Below are 15,475 nucleotides of genomic sequence, written 5' to 3'. Positions count from 1 at the left end.
GTGATACGTGCGCTATATAAGTCGCAATACATTTACATTTACATTTTTTTTCACTTTATCTCCGTCCCTTTGGGATCTGAAAATTTTTTGGGGGGGACATTTCAAACGTATGGGGCTCCATACCGTTCCACCCAGAAATACACCCAGGGATGTAAAGAAAACATGTTGTTACATTTTGACATTATGTATTTAGCTCATACATCAGGACTTATGCTGCACTGAGACTTAACAATAATGAATTTATTTATTTAAATCACGTTTATTTTCTTTTTCTCACCTTCACAATAATCAGGCATTGTATGTTTTTTTGCTGATGCGCAGGAGTGAATTCGATTTCAATTGGCCAACCGAATATTTATGGTAGTACTTGTATTTAAAAACAATTAATTGAAATACTAAATGCTATTGTAGTTCACAAAATAAGATTTCTTCTATGTCTATGCAACATGTAGGCCAAAACCTGTAACGTCATCATCATATATAAACCTATGCCGTAAACCCATCTGTGTCATGTGATCAAGCGCTCTGTGTAGCGCGAAATGCGTCATGATGGCTGGGAGCACAAACACCGAATAAACCACCTTGCACAAATTTGGGTCCGTGTTTTCAAGAGGAGCGAAGAGGAGCTAAGCCTGCCTTGCTGCCGGATTACCCTTGGAATATATATATATATATATATATATCACCTACTAGCGGTCGCCAATAGGTAGTTATAATTAGGACCTATTTTCCATAGGAAATCTGCAACATTCTATTTGGATTAACTTTGGCGTCGGTTGAAGAAACTTCAAGAAATCTTCAAAATCGGTTGGGCGCTCCAGTCCGCTCTTATCCTTAAAGTCTTGGGATGATTCGTGAAGCAGTGGCTGAGAAAAAGGGGGGTCCCAAAACATGTTTTCCCCATGCAATTTTCCGTAGGAACAGTTCATCGCAGCTACAGCCCGGACGGCTGAATGGAATTACACCAAATTTGGCAAAGTGGTGGTCCTTGGTTCAGACTCATGCCTTTTGCTTAAATGGTGTAAATCCGTTCAGTAGTTTCTGACCTGCTTAGGGGGTCCTACAAGGACCCCTAGGGCCCCCCAATTTTTCTTTTTTTTTAAAAAACTGAGAAATGTGCGGTGGGTGCAAGAATCAACCGTAAAAAAAGCGTGGGCTCCTGTGCTTGGTTAATAATTAGCTACCTGGGAAGGACATATCCCGGGGTCTAAAATATTGCATTTGAAGCAGGGGCAGAGAAAAAATGGGGGTCCCAAAACGTGTTTTCCCCATGCAATTTTCAATAGGAACCGTTCATTGCGGCTACAACCCAAATGGCCGAACGGAATTATACCAAATTTGGCAAAGAGGTAGTGTTCGGTTCAGACTCATGTCTGTTTCTTAAATGGTGTAAATCCGTTCAGTAGTTTCTGAGAAAATTACACTTAAAAGTACATATATATTTATGGCCTTGGTGGATCCGCGCATCTTGTGCGCACTCTAAGTGCACCATCCAGATCACGCACTGAATGCTAATTGGCTGTCAAGTGGTTGTCAACATTCGAAACCAGGAAGTGTTGGCAGCCATTTTGTGCCTCGGTAGAAGCGAGGATCTAGAAATTAGTGGAACAAGTGTTCAAAATGTCTAAAGGGGGCAGGTAAGAAATATTTTGACCCTCTAGACCTGCTTAGGGGGTCCCACAAGGACCCCTAAGGCCCCCCCCACATTTTTATTTTTTTTTAAATGGAGAAATGTGAGCTGGGTGCATGGATCCGCCGTAAAAAAAAAAAAAACGAAGCGCCGGCTTCTGTGCTTTTTTAAAAATTAGCTACCTGGGTTGGTCAAATCCCGGGGTGTAAAATATTACATTTGATGGTGGTTCAGAGGGGCCCTGTAGCCCAGGGACTGCCAGTCCTCAGTGCTACAAAATAAATGGGTGAGGAAGCTCAAAGGTCGGTCTAAGTCCCCGGGATTACCACCCTCCGGGTCTTTTTATATTTTGGGAGGGAGCCCACGTTATCTCCATTCTGGAGTAGTCGAAAGCCTTAGGGAACACCACCCCCCAGGAGCGGCTCCTGATGTGTCTTGAGGTGCCTACCCCTGGGACACTGCTGTTTACTATGGCAGTGCGGCAGTCGAGGTTCCCGCTCTGTGATAGCAAACTTGAGGGCATATTAACAAGTGCCATTTCGATGCAATTTTTTTTAAAAAAGCCAAAAATGCGGTGAAAATGATATCGCCCTATTTATAGGCGATGCTAAGATGCATTAACGCATGTTAGCAGCTGGTTTGCTAACGGCTCGCCTTGTATCTCCAATGAGTTGCAATGTAGGTGTTCTTATGACAATATAACATGGAAGAGACCCCCATAAAGAGAGAGTAGGTTTTCGTGTTCTTTCTTTCAAAAAGCAAACCAAGTTTGCTTTGGCAGGACGGGAGCCTCAGCTCTCACCCTGCAATAGGAAACAGCAGTCTTGAAAAAAATCTTCCAGTAAGACAACAAAGGATTTTGAAGTCCATTATCGCTGTTTTAGTTGTAGTTTGCTGCTATTAAAGCAGCGATAATTTTAACGCCGTCCTTGTAAATATGCCCCTAAGTTTTGTAATGTCGACAATCCAGTCTCCCATTTAAATAGGCATGAAGTATTTAGTGAAGTGCACACTGTGAATCGTGAATCAACATTGTCTAATTGTGATCGATAAAGAATTTCTCATTGTTGAGTACAGAGTATGTAAATTGTACATGGTGTTTTGTAACGTCAGTGGCTATTCCTCCAGCCCTGTCTTGAAGGTAATTCGAAGAGTTGTGTACTTCTTTTGCTTGTAATGTACATAGGGGTAGATTTACAAGTCCCTTGCACCACTATAGCGTCACTTTTAACATGAGAAAAGTGACACAAAAGTGGCTTGTAAATCTGTTCTACAGTGTTCTGTAGTCTTAGGGGCCGATTATGATCGCGGACGGACTTGCGTCCGTCCGCGATCACTGAGGAAGAGGGGACGTCCGCATGGGCTGCGGAGTCCCCTCCTGTGCGATTAGGATGTGACTGCCACCCTGGCGGTCACATCCTCTATTTTTAACATTGCAGCGGGTGCGGCTTCAAGCTGCACCCGCGGAAATGTTAAAAATGCAGTCATTGCATTTGCATGCAGAAAGAGGCAGGCACCTCGCGGTGTCTGCCGCTTTCTGCATACAAATGCAGGAGGGTACCATAGGTACCCTCCATGTGCACCCCCCACCCCCCTTCACCTAGGGGGCCCGCAACGGGCCCCCGCAGTGAAGTTACACATGCTTTTCCACGGCAGAAAAGCCGCTGCGGAAAAGCATGTTTTACATCCCATCCTAATCTGCCTGACGGTGTCTGAGAGACACCGTCACCAGATTAGAGCTTTTCCGCTGCGGTTGTAAGCCAACTGAGGCGGAAAAGCTGCGAACGGAAACCAGGACCCACCAGCCATCCTAATGTCGCGGTGGGTCTTTGGTCAGTCCGCTGCGGTTTTTCCGCATCCTCTGGGCCGGCAGTGGCTTCCGCCGGCCCCGAGGATGCGGAAAAACCGCAATCCTAATGAGCCCCTAAGTTTGCTTTCCCCTGTCATGTAGAGGATCCTGGGTAAATATAACGATTTCTGTACAGCCAGTACCTTTCAACTCTACCCCCAAACTGCTTACTGCCTGTTACCATAGTAACAGTTCATGGAACACTTAAGTGAGCACACAGGTCACAAGTTCACCACACTATATTGCTAATCCAAAAAGCAACTGTGCTGGAGTTTTTAAAATTTTACATAGGATGATGACATCTCAAATTACATCACTGATCATCCATGTGACAATCAGATACACCTCATCATTCACTAGTATAACCTTTCATCACTCATTGTAAAATATAGAGTATCACATTTGAATCCATTGGCACAGAAATACAAGTATCTAAAAACCCAATCAGTGATTCCTAGATCTACACACATATCTAATCAATTACCTATATATTCACTCACACATGTTGTAAATGATCAATAGAACACTATCAAATATACTTATACACTTATATTACCATTGCACACCAGCACACATCCTATTCACTTATGCAGTCAGTCAAATCTGTATTCAGTTTTCATTATTCGAGGAAAACCATAAAAGTACAAACTTAACATTTTTACAATATAAAACTCTTATTTCAAAAAGAAGATACATGATTTGACTAGAGGATAAAACAATAATTAATTAATTAAGATTTGGACGGTGGTTTACACAAAATTTTAAAAAGCAGACAATGAATTTAGCGTATAGTTCATTTTCTAACATCTGTAGTGCTAGGAAAGCTGTGTGGCAAGTTCGGAGACCCATTTGCCTCAGTATCGGGACAATCCATCGTCTGCGTGGAGCCTCATAGAACTTGCAGAACAGAGAGACATGGATTGAGGATTGTGAGGAATTACAGTCGCATGGACATGGTGGTAAGTTCTTAGTCCAGTCATTCTGCTTTGGAAACAAGATCAGCCTATGAAAAGTATTTAGTCTAAATCGAATAAGCAACCATTTTTCAAATTGACTTAGGCTATACTTAAGATATGGCTGGATCGAAAAGGTGGTTTGAATAGTCAGCAGATGTTGCACTGAACTTTTTCCTATTTCTTGAATTAGTCGAAGGTCGCCCAGATGAAGGAGAGAGATCCTTTTTAGCTCTTTTCTAGGTATTTCAGTGATGGTATTTGGGTGTGTAAAATATCTCTGAAGGCCTAAATCATTAAAAAAGGACTTTACATAAGCTAACCATCTGATCTTTTGCGTGTTATCAAGTAACAAGCATTCCTCTATAAGGGAACGGGTTAACTCACACTGTTCAGTGGTCCAGATGCGCCGCCACAGCATTATTGACTGGATCTTTAAGATATCTGATATGTGATCCAGTCCTAATTCTAAGTGGCAGCCGTATGTCGTTGTACTTTGGGGGACTGACAGAAGATACCGGATGAAGGAGTTCTCTACTCTCTGTAAAACTTCAGTGTTTAGGTACCCCCATAGACCTGAACCATAGGTGGCAACATTGGTGCATTTGAATGATAGATCTTTAACATTTCTTCAGGCGATCTCTTGCCTAACTTTTGAGCAAATGCCACCAGTGCTGTCGTAGTCCTTAAAAAGGCTAGCTTCCTAGCTTGGATAGCCTTTACCCAATTTAGCTTGTTGGCTATTAAGATCCCTAAATAAGGGTAAAATGTTATAGACTCTAAGCTAGAATTGTTAACAAATATGTCTTTAGTTTTTTTATTTTTATTCTCGAGCCGATATGAATGGTAAATGTATTTTTTATATTAATTTTAAGATTCAAGGAGCTCATAAAGTTGCAATAGCTGGTTAGTGAGCGTTGGAGCTGTACCGGGGTTCTTGCCAAGATAACGGCTTCGTCGGCATATATAAGTGTCGGTATAGGTCAACACCGTATTGCTGGTAGGTCTTGGCTCACTTTTATCAATTCAGACTCCAGCCCATTTGTATACAGTGTGAAGAGGAAGGGGGCAAGAACACAACCCTGCCTGACCCCCCTCCCTCTCCTAAATGTCTCGGTCAGCTCTCCCTCTACCTCATATCTTACCCTAGCATATGCATCCGAGTAGAGCTCTCTTAAGAAGTTTACCTGCGGGGGATCTACCCTCATATCTAAAATTATCGCCCACATTTTTGAATGACTGACACAGTCGAAGGCAGCTGCCAGGTCTACATAGACCATGTGCAGTGCTCCTCCCTTCGCTGAGACATACTTCCCTATTAAAAGGGCAAGATTCAAAGTTTGATTGACCGTGCCCAGACCTTCTCGAAAGCCATATTGTAAATCTGATACTATGCTATTATCAGAGGCCCATACCTGGAGATGGTCTAACAGAATTCGTCCAGCGGTTTTGCCAAGGGAATCCAAAAGCGATATGGGCCGATAACAGGCCGGGCTATGACGATCGCCTTTTTGAAAAATTGGTACCAGAATTGACGTGGACCATGACTCAACTAAGCCTATACTAATAGCTGCTTCCAACACTCTCGTTAAAATAGGGGACCACAAGTCTAAATTATGTTTAAAAAGATCCACTGGAACCCCGTCAGGGCCTGGCGCTTTGCCAGATTTCGACGTTTTAAGGGCTGTGATAACTTCTTGATATGCAAATTTTTAATTTGAAGGGTAGTAAATTTGCTTCAAACACTCCGGTGGGCCTAATAGACTGTATGGACTATCATCTTCTTTTCTGAAGATGTTTGAAAAATGTTCAACCCAGGCGGCGGCGTCTACCGCCACCTCCAGCATCGGGTGGTCATTTCCATCACAGAGAAAAGGAGATTTAACTATCCTCCAGAAGGTAGTATTATCTTTATGGTGCAGCTCTCATGCAGCTGCTTCCATAAGGTATCCTTAATCTGGGTTTTACAGTTTTTTTTTGCGCTAGCTTATACGTTTTCCTTAGTTCCGCTATTTCGACTCTATCCCTATTTTCCTTAGTTAAGGCTACCTTTAATTTTTTTATGGCTATTGTGCACGCTGTGTTAATCCAGCCCCTCCTAATGGATCCTTTTGATTTCTTCTTACATAATAATTCATCTCTTATTGTTTTGGTAATAATATCAAAACTGGCCAGTACCAACTCGGGGGTAGCGGACAGATCTAAACAGGTAAACACGGAGGGCAGGGCTTTCTTTAGTACATTGCTCATTAATAAATCTTTGTCTACCGTACCCCATTTTAATGAAAAACCGTTAAGTCTGTCTGAAGTTAGAGATTGTTGATCCAAAATGCTCCAGTAAATTTTCTTGGTCATAGCAGAGGGGGTACTTATTAAGACTCTATTTGGAAAATGGTCACTAACTCCGTTCAAGATTGTTTCAAATTTGCCTACTCTTGGTGCAATACTGTTCGAGGTGAGAATAAAGTCAATTATACTATTGGAACCTCTCCCATTAAAGGTTGTAGAGAAGGGAACGGGAGGACAAACTATTTCATTTGCAAAACCCAGATTCGTAGCTACCAATATTTCATTCATATGGTCTCCACTGATCGTGTGTGAAAAATGTGTCGAGTTATTTCCACCCTTGTCCTCAATCCCACAATTTTTAGTGCCGCTTTTTTTACAGAGTGTCAAGTTAAAATCACCGCCCCATACTAATGCTACAGACTTTTTAGTATGTTTTTGAGACAAATCCTGAATTAAAATAGATATTTTATTTACAACATCAATTAATTCCAATGTATTCAGATTATTATAGAAGTTTATAATAATAGAAAGGGACGCAGTATTATGGGCTATCATAAGAACCTGATAATTAGTTCCTAGCCTTAAGATTTCTTTTTTGTCAACAGGCATGGCGTTAGATATGTATGTTATTAAGCCCCCCTTTGCTCTTCCAGAGGGGGATGGAACAGCTTCTGAAAAATAAGTTTTGTATCCTAGCAAGTGTATTGGGGTACATAGCCATGTTTCCTGTAGTCCAATAATATTATGTGTTGTTGCTTGTGTTCTCCAGTTAATGTTTGTAAATTTATTCTGTAATCCAGCCACATTCCAGAAAATAATGTCTAGCATTGATATCTTTTTATCTATTTCAGGAGAGGGATTGAGGTTTAGCGGGGAATGTACTATCTGAGGCATTACAGATAACAAGGACTGTTCAAAGGCTCTCTTCTCACGTACGACTATTGTATCTCCAGCAGACCTCAAACTTGTTAGGTCATGCATGCTAGGTGAAGGGCCTTTAGAGATACTTATTGAGTCTGTAAGGTTTGATACACATGGGACCGTGGGCAGTATATTATTGAGTCAATCTACCCCATCCAAACCCGTGAATGCAGAAAATCTATTTGAGGTATGTATGTTGAAGGTTGAGCCCCCCAGGGTATTCTGGTGTCGATTCATTAACCTTGGTTGCTGGGGTAATAGGGACCTAGGATAGAAGTAACTCAAATCATGTACCCTGATTCCCTCCCCTCCACCCTCGTGGTACCAATCGTTGAGGTACGGAATAACCCTGCGGTCCCTAAAATAATGATTATGACATCACCCTGAATGTCTTTGGGCCTTTGTCCTACCCATCTGAGCCTTCTCACATGGAGGATTTCCCCGTTAATATTGGGGGGTAATGGTCTGTTGTTCCTTAGCCAATAGATGACTTTATTTTTGAGTTCGGAATACCCTTCGGTTTTCCCTGTCATCAATTCTGGAACTCTTGACGATACCGCGACATAAGGGGCCGCTTCTGGCAGCAGATCTATTTGTAAGTTGGAGCCATTAGGGTTCCCGGTGTTTAACTTCTCTCTGACACTATTTCCATAGTTATCCACTGGCTTATTTGCGTGTTCAACAGACCCTTTCGCCTTAGATGTTTTTAAATCACTGCTTTTCTTCATTGAGGTTGATGTTTTATCGGGCAGTGGGTGTGGGGTTTCTAGTGTTTTGTTCGCCTTACTAACATCGCGCATCCCAGGTTTCACTGTCAGTGTTGTTTTCTACTAGATCCTTTAATGAAGCTGTGTTTGAGGAAATAGCTGTTTCTATTAACACCAAATGATTGGCTAACCTTTTAACTCTTTCCACAAGAGGAAGTAGTAAAGACTTCACCAAATCTTCGATGTTCCCTATTAACTCTTGATTTGAAGACAAGGGAGTTGATGTCTGGGCTGAAGGTGTATCAGTTCTTATGATATAATTAGTTGGAGGATGTCTAGACGTTTTAGGTAATTTCGCCTACCTACCCTTATGTCTGATCCCCCCCCTCTTTCTCTTTAATGTATGCCCTTTAAGTTGTGTTGGAACTTTATTTTTTGGATTGGGCATTACGGGATTAGGTAACAAGGATTCTTCTGATATTATTTCTAATACAGGGTCTATGCTAGAATCCTTGTTACTATATGACCTGCTGGACTCGGATGATGTTGTAACATCTCGAAGTAAAGAGGGAATATTAATGTTACCATGTAAAGATTTTTCCATCCCTGAAATTGGGGTCAGGGTCGTCGCTAGTTGAAGGGGTCCCAGCGATGAGCGTCTATTCTGAAGTTCTGTGGAAAGGCGGCGCTCAGTGTTGGCTATTTCATGTTCCAGCACTGAGGCCGCCCTTGATGAACTTGTCGAGGGTCCCCCTCACAGAGCCACCCACTCGGGATTTCCTTCCCTTAGCCCCTCTTGAAGGCATAATCTCTAACACCTTTACACTTGTTCACTGTATGGACTAAGGTACAGTCACTAGTAGTGCAACCAGACCTATAGCGATGTAACAGAGGGTCAGTAGATGTAGGAACTACAGTTCATGTACCTTAGGTTGTAGAGTCCCGAATAGCCTGTATTTCGGAGATAAAAGGTAAGAGGGTATGCCCAGCTCAGCCTCTTCTGGCCTCTGAGGGCCCGCCCTTTGCCCGGGCTTCGCCCGCGCGCGTCCCACGCCGCAGATGCCCTGGCCGGATTTAAAGGCCGATGTCACATGGGCAGCTTCTCCTGTCCCGCGAGACCGCGCCGCCCTCTGGGTGTTGAAGTCCGGGCAGCGCGCGGTCTGCGTCGGGAGAGGAGCAGGAATCGGGCCGCGGCCAGGCAAAATCACAGGTGAGCCCCCCTGGCGTGTTGGGCAACAGCAGGATACCTCCAAGGTCCGGTGGCAGAGGATTTAGCAGCGTGTCAGCAATAGGCGCGTCCTAATCACTTTTGCAAACAATTTATCCTATTCACCTTTACTCAGCAAAACACTTATACAAATAGCATTTATTCATATAGATAATAACTCATACTTAGTGTGTTATGAAATCACTGTTACAAGTATACAGTTATCTATACAGTTGCTCATGCAATCAATGAGTTTTACGTAAACTTATTTATATACAACTGTCACATACACTGTCTTTTAATTTTTCTACTTTGTTGGACATGTACCATTGAGAAATGTTTTTGCTCATCACCACACCCATAAAGATATTCACTCACCCAAACAAGTATTATAACACATAGTCTTAACCTCATATAGGTACTGAATTAACTATTCACATATCTTTGGGCAGACACAGATCACCCACCGAACCACACACACATTCACTCTCCATTACAAATAATCAGTTAACTAATCAATAACTAATATAGACTTTCACGTAGCTAGTAACAAACTGGTGCAGCAGTTTACACAACAACTGATCAAATAATACAGATATTCACACTGTTTAGTCACTATCCAATATATTTAGTGAGACCCTATAAATTACTCAAGTAAACAATCAATCACACTGCTACTAAATCCTCTATCCAGATATTTATATATCCACTGATTTTTCAATTCAGATTAGTGTATATATAATACATATTTAAATAACAAACCAAACCACATTCACTGGATGCCATCAGTGATGTCATCAGTGATGTAATCAGTAATGTCACTGACTAAGTCATGAATGATGTAATATGTGACATCATCTACAGTGGATTGTGGGCGCAAGAGTTACAGTTAGTACAACCAACTATAACGGAGGAATTTCAATGGTTTTGTAAGAGTAACATATCCAGCTAACTCCCCTGAAACTTATGGGTTTTTCAATGAATATACATATATTTATTTGAATATATATGCTTATACACACACACTTTCCTTATTATACTCTTTCATTCTAAAGGCATGCGTGGGAAAGGCAAATGCTTTGTATCAGCATTTATGGTAAAGGCACTGTGTGGTAATTGATGCACGGCAAATACATTACGTTGTAATGCCTGCATGGTAAAAGCTGTTTCCTCTGCCATATAACTCCTACCTGATAAATTAGGTTGATTGAGGGTTTTGGAGGTGACTCCACCTCTTGTCTTCAAAAGTTCGACATGCCTAACCAATGAAAGAGGTGTGAACAAAGCAGTCTTGCGTACATTCTATCAACCAGGAATGACAACAAAATAGGACAGTTAGCGCAACACAAAACAAATGTGCATCTACTGCGTTAGAATACTTAGAACCTGACTATGAACGGGCTGCAAATTATTTGCGCCCAAAACACATTGTCCATTGGCGCGTACATCACAGCCATTTGCTCCCACAGTTTATTTCTATGAAACATTGTGTAAACCATTGGATCAAAAAGCACAAATTTGCTGTTGCACATGGAACAAAGGGGGAAATCATGCTATATTAACATGTTACTGACCACGTCAGTTGAGAGTATATTGAACACCCCCTAATTTGTGAACCCTGTGCAATTGCAAATTAGCAAATGTTCAATTTTCAGCTTATTTTAGCATCCCAATCATGATCGGGACGTAAGAGCTGAACATACATTTGCACTGCAGTTTTGTTTAGTGTTGCCAAGTTTCATGAGGTCATTATAGAGCTTGTGCAGGATATACAGGAAATATTCTATACACACAGCAGCAGAAATAAGCTCAGCAGAGTAAAATTTACATAATAGTAATACATATTCAGTGCAGGAAAAATGTATGGGGTGTGGTCAATGGACAACTTTTATAACTGTAAAACAGATTTTGTGCTGGCATTCTGCAGTGCTTGTAGAGTCAAGACCAGAACATCATAACATGCCCAAAGAGAGTTTTTTTTTTAAAAAAGTGAGTAGAGTATCTAATGGAGGTTTGGGGAATAACCCAGAGCTCATAAGAGGATAGATTTCAGTGAAACTCTATAGGATGTTGGAGGAGCAAGAGAAGTCACTTTTTGGAATCTGATAATGATATGATATGAGATTTGTAGAGTTCACAGAGACTTCCAGGAGTATCCCTGCGCTGGATTAGAGGCTACCTACAAAACACAGATCATCCTGTTAAGCTTGTTGAAAAAGCCATGGTTTGCTCAGTTTTGGTTTTTGGTACGTAGCTCCAGTGGAAGTTTATTCCAGGTGACTGGTTGAAGTTAGAAAAAAGATCTGCCACCGATTCTAGGGTTGACCCCGAGTGTGCTGGGTATACTCAGACGTGAGTCCCAGGCTCTCCACACCACTGGAGTCAAGCTATCCAGGCTGATGAAGGCTGATAGCCAGAAACCGGTCCTTGGATTCTTGATTCCGGTCTGGGAAAGACATGGCTTGGTAGTTCGGACTGGACTGTTCCCATGAGGCACAGGGTCAGAGCTGATTTGCATATAGCCAGTGTCTAACCCAGGGTGGTGTGGAGTGCAAAAAAACGATGGATTTAGGCCCAGATCCTTGTACTGGGGTGAATGTATGACATTGTTCTACATTCTGTCCATCAACTGTGTTTTTTGCAATTTTCACCCCGAGTGTGCTGGGTATATCCAGACGTGAGTCCCAGGCTCCCCACACCACTGGAGTCAAGCTATCCAGGCTGATGAAGGCTGATAGCCAGAAACCGGTCCTTGGATGCTTGATTCCGGTCTGGGAAAGACATGGCTTGGTAGTTCGGACTGGACTGTTCCCATGAGGCACAGGGTCAGAGCTGATTTGCATATAGCCAGTGTCTAACCCAGGGTGGTGTGGAGTGCAAAAAAACGATGGATTTAGGCCCAGATCCTTGTACTGGGGTGAATGTATGACATTGTTCTACATTCTGTCCATCAACTGTGTTTTTTGCAATTTTCACCTGAGTGTGCTGGGTATATCCAGACGTGAGTCCCAGGCTCCCCACACCACTGGAGTCAAGCTATCCAGGCTGATGAAGGCTGATAGCCAGAAACCGGTCCTTGGATGCTTGATTCCGGTCTGGGAAAGACATGGCTTGGTAGTTCGGACTGGACTGTTCCCATGAGGCACAGGGTCAGAGCTGATTTGCATATAGCCAGTGTCTAACCCAGGGTGGTGTGGAGTGCAAAAAAACGATGGATTTAGGCCCAGATCCTTGTACTGGGGTGAATGTATGACATTGTTCTACATTCTGTCCATCAACTGTGTTTTTTGAAATTTTCACACCGATTCTAGGCCGGCAGATTTTTTGCAACTTTATCCAGATGATCGAAGGAGGACCGTAGGTTTCTGGGAGGAACATGATCAAATTTAAAAAAGTCTTTATTTCGATTGTACATCTTAAAAGACATATATAAAATAGACATTTTATCTAATACACCATAAAACATTGTGATAAGTTACATATTTGTAATAAAAATATATAATTACCTATAATTACATTTTAAAAACACTCAATAAGACCGGATTAAATATATCGCGTACAAAGACTTTCCATGTAATAAGTAAGGTAAAAGGCAGAAGCTATCAATTCATACCACGCCATTATCAGGAGTGATACTGACCATCTATTAAGGTCCCCCTGTTTTTCCCCCGTATGGCCCAGGACCAGCTCAAAAATTTGGCGACCCCTATGACTGCGATGTCGTTACACCCAATTTTCAGTAGCCTTTTGGCACAAGGGCTGAACTGGTTCCCAGGGATCTGAAAAGGGGTTTAAGCCACATACTTTGTGGATGCTGGTAAGCAGGGCAAACGTAAAAGAGATGACCAATGTTTTCAGTATGCTCGGGACAGAACGGGCATTTATCTCCTGTACCTATTGCCCACTTACAAGTGAACTTTCTTAATGGGAGACCTCGACTCGGAACTGATGGTAAAGCTTGCGATCTCTCGGTTTTGTTATTAGATCCCAATAGCTTTCCATACTGGGTTCATCTTTAAACTCACAGAAATCACTAGTCAGGGTAGAGCTAGACATAGCTGAGTACCTCCTGTCTTTTATAAAATTCCAGTAAGCTGCTCTATAGATTGCTTTAGTTGGAAATTCAGCAGTCTCTGGACTATCCCACAAGTCCCTCATCCCCATATTGGTGAATAAAGCTTTAATACTAGTGAACCATGAGATTTTATTAGAGCCTTCCATTCCCCTAACTTCTATCAGTCCCTTAGCAAATAAGGATAATTCGGGGGTTATCCAGAGCCTTCTCCACAAGGTCAACATTCTGTATCCTGCGATGTCCTCTATGGCGTGGCAACCAAGGTCAAGCAAGAGGGGGATACACGGGGTGGATTTCGGGAGGCCCACAATTGATCTTAAGAATTTGCTCTGAGCAAGTGCTAGGTGGTATAAATCAGTGGCTCCCCAAATCTCAACCCCATAAAGAATTGCGGGGATTATTTTCGTGGAGTACACTTTGACAACAGGGGCTATAGGCTAAGTATGTGACTGCCTATGTTCCTTAATTAGGGCGCCCACTCATTGCGAGTGTTTGAGCGCCATTAGCTTCAGTTGTGGTGACCAACTCAGTCTATCGCCAAAGGTGCCCCCCAGGTAGGTGAAGATGTTAGTTTGCTCCAAAAGCCTTCCGCTCATGAAGACTCTTGAAGTTACGGGCCTAGCCCCATGGAGAACCATGAACTCTGTCTTCTCTACGTTAACAACCAAGTCATGTTTGCAGCAGAACTCCTCAAAGCGAGACAGAGCCAACTGTAGCCCCTGTCTCGTTTTGGATAATATCAGGGTGTCATCTGCGAACATAAGCAGGGGTACCCTATGGCCAGCAAGCAGGGGCGCGTCTGTAGGATAGTTCTCAAAGTACCTCACAACCCCATTAATGAATAACGAAAATAGAGTGGGGGCCAGCACACACCCTTGGCGAACTCCCTTCCCCACCGCAAATTTCTCGGTGACGTCCCCTGGTTTCTCCCATCGGACTTGAGTATAATTCTCACAGTGAAGCCTAACCACCAAGGAAACTAGTTCCTTAGGCATCCCTAGCCCTAGCAATACATCCCACAATTTAGATCTTGGGACCAGGTCAAACGCGGATTTTAAATCCACGAAAGCAGCAAAAATCATACCTTTTCCCAACAAAACCTCTTTCAAATATAACATTACGACTCTGAAGGCTTGATCAAGGGTCCCCATGTGTGCCCGGAACCCTGCCTGCAGCGGGGTGAGTATGTTCTCTTCGAGCATCCACGACTGGATCCTACCAAGTATAACTCTTGCTACAAGTTTCTCTAAAGCATCTATAAGGCTTATAGGCCTATAATTGGCCGGCTCGGAACGATCGCCCTTCTTGTAAATTGGAATAATTTCCGCGCCACACCAAGACGCTGAAATTAGAGCACCCCCCGCTATTGCATTGATTAGATTCATAATGTAAGGAATCCAAAGATCAGGATCTTGCTTAAACAAGTCAGCAGGGATACAATCCGGTCCAGGAGCCTTGCCATTTGGGATGGTCTTTAAGACTACCTCGACCTCTTTGGTATTAAATATCAAAGTTGTATCTAAGATAATATGTGGTGCCGGAGCCTCACTATGGGTGCCCTTCTTAAATTGAGATTCAGAATAGGCAACCCACTGTTGTGGTTCCACATTGTTGTTAGGGATATTAGACCTTTGCCCTTTTCCCCATTTTATCAACTCTCAAAACTGTGTCATGTTCCTGCCTTTACAAGCTACCAGCAGGTCCTGCCATCGCCCCATCGTCGTAATCTCTCTTTGCCTTACGGAGAGTAGATTTGTAAGCAATTCCAGACTGTTTAATGGAACTGTAATTCCTCAATTTGATGGCTTCTATTAAAACCTTGTGGGCTGTCCTACATGATGCAT

At 42.6% G+C, this 15,475-nt stretch overlaps 1 protein-coding gene across 1 annotated transcript in view; it reads left to right on the top strand.

Moving 5' to 3' along the window:
• The window catches only part of LOC147692398 (uncharacterized), a 352,032-nt gene that overhangs the window by 39,227 nt on the left and 297,330 nt on the right, over positions 1–15,475 (top strand). The gene's annotated exons all lie outside the window — the stretch shown is intronic.

The sequence above is a fragment of the Lissotriton vulgaris genome, chromosome 9, assembly GCF_964263255.1.
Source record: "Lissotriton vulgaris chromosome 9, aLisVul1.2, whole genome shotgun sequence".
Lineage (NCBI taxonomy): Eukaryota > Metazoa > Chordata > Amphibia > Caudata > Salamandridae > Lissotriton > Lissotriton vulgaris.
This window is presented reverse-complemented; position numbering and strand designations above follow the sequence as displayed.